The sequence below is a fragment of the Eulemur rufifrons genome, chromosome 5 (genome assembly GCF_041146395.1).
Source record: "Eulemur rufifrons isolate Redbay chromosome 5, OSU_ERuf_1, whole genome shotgun sequence".
Taxonomy (NCBI): domain Eukaryota; kingdom Metazoa; phylum Chordata; class Mammalia; order Primates; family Lemuridae; genus Eulemur; species Eulemur rufifrons.
Genome location: NC_090987.1, coordinates 40,628,216 through 40,632,081, shown reverse-complemented (window position 1 = coordinate 40,632,081; position 3,866 = coordinate 40,628,216). Strand labels below are relative to the sequence as shown.

At 43.8% G+C, this 3,866-nt stretch overlaps 1 non-coding gene across 1 annotated transcript; it reads left to right on the top strand.

Moving 5' to 3' along the window:
• The first annotated feature begins 1,162 nt into the window (after window positions 1-1,162).
• On the top strand, window positions 1,163-1,303 carry LOC138383578 (U4 spliceosomal RNA). The gene has a single exon (XR_011233634.1). It is a non-coding gene; the product is annotated as a U4 spliceosomal RNA (small nuclear RNA).
• The last annotated feature ends 2,563 nt before the right edge of the window (window positions 1,304-3,866 follow it).

Genomic DNA, 3,866 nt, shown 5'->3' with positions numbered 1-3,866 from the left:
GATGGCGCCCGCCACACTGAGGGCGGATCTTCCTCACTCAGTCCACCAACTCACATGCCGATATCCTCTGGAAATACCCTCACGGACACACCCGGAAATACGCTTTCCCAGCTCTGTAGGTGTACCTTAATCCGTTCAAGCCAACACCATCACACTTAGAGATACCCGTCATGTGAGCGATGAGGTACAAATGCCAGAGAAGGCAATGAATAGATGTCTGTCTTGATTTATATGGGATGCCCGTTGGGTTTCCGTGTTCCTTTTGTACTTTTCCCAGTAGGCATCAATGATTTGGGGTGTGATTGGCCCAGAGAGTCTTCACGACTAAAACTTTCCTTATTAAACACATTTATGCTGGTGCTATATGTATACTATAGTATGTATATGAAAATAATAATTATAACAAAAACATTACAATATGGTTATGAGAATTAAATGAGTTGATGCATGAAGAATTCAACTCGATGACTTGCTAACTGAAAATACTCCACAGGTATCATGACATTAGTGTCATCACCGTTATCTTTATTCGAACAGGACATGACAGCTTACAAAGAACTTTCACATACACTTGCACTTTCAGCTGCCACAGCAACTCTGAGAGACTGGCAAGGACAAGGACCTTGGTCTCCATGTGCTTGTGCGCCACAACTCAGAATGGTGATCTTGCTGCTTTGCGGATGGTCATTTAAATGGCCATGCTGGACGGAATTATCATAAACTGTGACTTTGGCAAAAGCAGACAGAATGGGTGGACAGGGCATAGCAAACTGTACTTTCTATTCTAACAGAGACATAGGTTCCAGACTCCTCTGCTAATGAACTGTTTGATTTTAGACAAGATGCTTAAATCACTCTAAGTGTTTGGCCAATATCAATAATAATGATAATTACACCACTGCACTTTCTAAACTAGAGTTAATGTCACAAGCATAAAAGAAGATAAAGCAGTCAAAATCATGTCTCTTTTTAGGAGTAGAACTTGGATTAAAAAAGTATTCTGGCAAGACTTTTCTAAACAACAGATCACTTACTGATATGAGGATCTAGGCATTCCTTCGCAGTGCTTGCTGTGAGCATTTAACATCCCTTCCTTCCGCTGGAGCTGTTTGTAGCTTGGGTATACAGGAATCAACCAGGCTCTTCCTAACACAGATCTATACTCTTTGAACAGTGGCAGTATCGCAGCCAATGAAGTTTATCTGAGGCACAATTATTGCTAATTGAAAACTTTTCCCAATACCCCACCACAATGACTTGAAATATAGTTGGCATTGGCAATTTTTGACAGTCTCTATAGAGAAAGTAAAAAAGTTAAATAAATGAATAAATAATAAACACTCGTCCAGAGGTAAGGGGCTGGAGGGGAGTTACATGTGAGAGGATAAAAAAGTGGGGCAGATCTATAATTCAGTGAGCGAAGTGGCTCAACTTTGCATTGCCTGTCAAGGTCACGACTCCCAGCATAAACTGAAGAGCCCAGGGGCCTCGGAGTCAATGGTTTGGCACTTATGAGTGCCCCAGGTCAAGCTTAGTGTTTATACGGTTCATCAATTTGTTTTCAGAGAGTTGCCCCAAAGTCAGCAGTGTCAGTCAGTTCTAACCAGGAGGCAATGGAATAGCCGGCAAGGGCACCCCGGAGGGGAGGGAGGAGGGAAGGGTCGTTCTAATCCTTTAAGAACCAGTCGCAAGCAACCAAGTGTTTCAATCTTCCGTGCATGTTCTCACTCCACCACTGACTAACTCAGCACATTTTCCTCTCATTTTCAAAATATTTTTATAGACAAAACTGAAAAGCAATCTGTTTGGTTTCATTAAGTGCTGGGATGGGAATTGTAACTCCCACCAGTCCGTCGGCAGAAGGACGTATCTTTTTCAAATCAGCAGGACAGGCAAGGAAACACGAGGGTGGGTTAAATCACGGACTCAGTTCCCAGCCTGGTGGAGAGCTTTTAAGGATCCCAAGGAGTGGTAGAAACGGAAGTGATATTTGGATGGTGTTAAATTCTATTTCGCTCCACCCGAGGGAAGAGGTGGATGCCAATTGCCTCGGACACATCACCAAACGACCATAGACAAAACATAGAGCAGCAACGAGACTTGCATAATCCAAACAGCTGCTGAAAGTCTCCTTCTGCTAAAAACAGAGCATCTGATACATTCTTGACTTGTGCTGGTATTTTTTTGTCAGCAAATAGAGGAAGCAAGGAAGGTGACTACAACACTGGCCTCAAGTCTGGCAAACCAGGAGGAATGAGTGGGTGACATGGAAGGGTGAGGGCTGAGCGACTTAAGAAAGTGTTTTGCTTTAACTCCTGTTGACATAAAAAAACAAACAGACATCAGAAAGTTTATCCGAAAGGTATAGACAATGAATGGCATAATATCTGTAACTTACTTCAAAACTATCCAGTGACAGCAGGAAGGGAGTGGAAGGTACTTAGGTGGGGAGAGAGAAAAAACAGGATCGTCAATCAGCTGAGGCAGGAGGATCACTTGAGCCCAGGAGTTTGAGGCTGTGTGAGCTACGATCGTGCCTGTGAATAGCCACTGCACTCCAGCCTGGGCAACATAGCAAGACCCTGTCTCTTCAAAGGAAAAAAAGAAAAAAAAAGGATTATCTATGAGGTGATAATTGCTGAAACCAGGTGATAGATCCATGGGGGTTCATTATACTACTCTCTTTATTTGTGTCTATGGCATTTCCCATAATAACGAGTAAAACAAAAACTAAACAAAATAAGTATAATGCTCATTCCAAGGCAAGACAAAATAAACCCTAAAAGGAAGAATGACTTAAAGATATGACAAGCTTTCAAAAGTGAAACAATTTATTGATAGCGGCACCAACAATCCTCTTTAGGGAGAAAGTGTGTGCGTGTTTTGGGGTGTGGGGCGGGGAGACAGTGTCTAGCAAGGGTGACTCCACTGGGTGTAGAATGCCTCCCCTTGGGGCTATTTGGGCAACAGCGGGGACATTGTTGCTTATGGTACTCATGGACAGCAATGCTGGTTCTAAGTGGGTGATGGGGGCCAGGATGCTAAAGAACTACCTCTCCCAATGCCAGTAATGTCCCCAATGGAGCAGCTCTGATGTGAGGAACCCAGAGTGCTAAAATTCCCACCAAGGCAGCCCTTCTGCTAACCTGATCTTAAAAGCACATGGTCCATGAATGGGAATGATGCACAGTAAGGGATAAATAATAAAGACCCACATGGAATTGTATGAAGTGGGTCAAGAAGGCCAAAGACTGAATGCTTAGAGGCTTGTCAAGATTCAAGAGTTCACGCAACGTTGAGATATAAGAATGGAATATTTGCAGATTTGAGAAAGAGGAGAGAATTCCCCATAATCTAGAAAAGGTTGCACAAACGTGGTTAAAAGAGAACTGAAGAGAAAAATAGTAAGAGAGTATATAGTCACAAAATAGCACCAGGAACTTGTGCCCACACCCCCCCAACAAGGCTGTGCTGGGACCACTCAACCCTTGCCTCAGACTCTGAGAGCAATCCTGTCTCTACTAGGGAAAACTTAACAAACTCCAGGCCGGAGGGTCCGTCATGGGTGAGCAAGCCTGGCCTCTGGAAATACAGGTCCTGGTGTGGCCTTGCTCACTGTTGATCAGGTCCTAGCCTCAAGGAGCTTATAGTCTGGTTTGGAAAAGCAAGACACATGGAAACAGCAATGCCACAGATGTTAAAAGACACCATAAGATTCAGTCCCAAATGACTTTTACAGATGACAAATAGTGTAAGTCAGAGAAAGGAAGAATAGGCCAGACACAGTGACTCACCCCTATATCCCAGCATTATGGGAGGCCAAGGGGGGAGGATCGCTTGAGGCCAGGGGTTTAAGACCAGCCTGG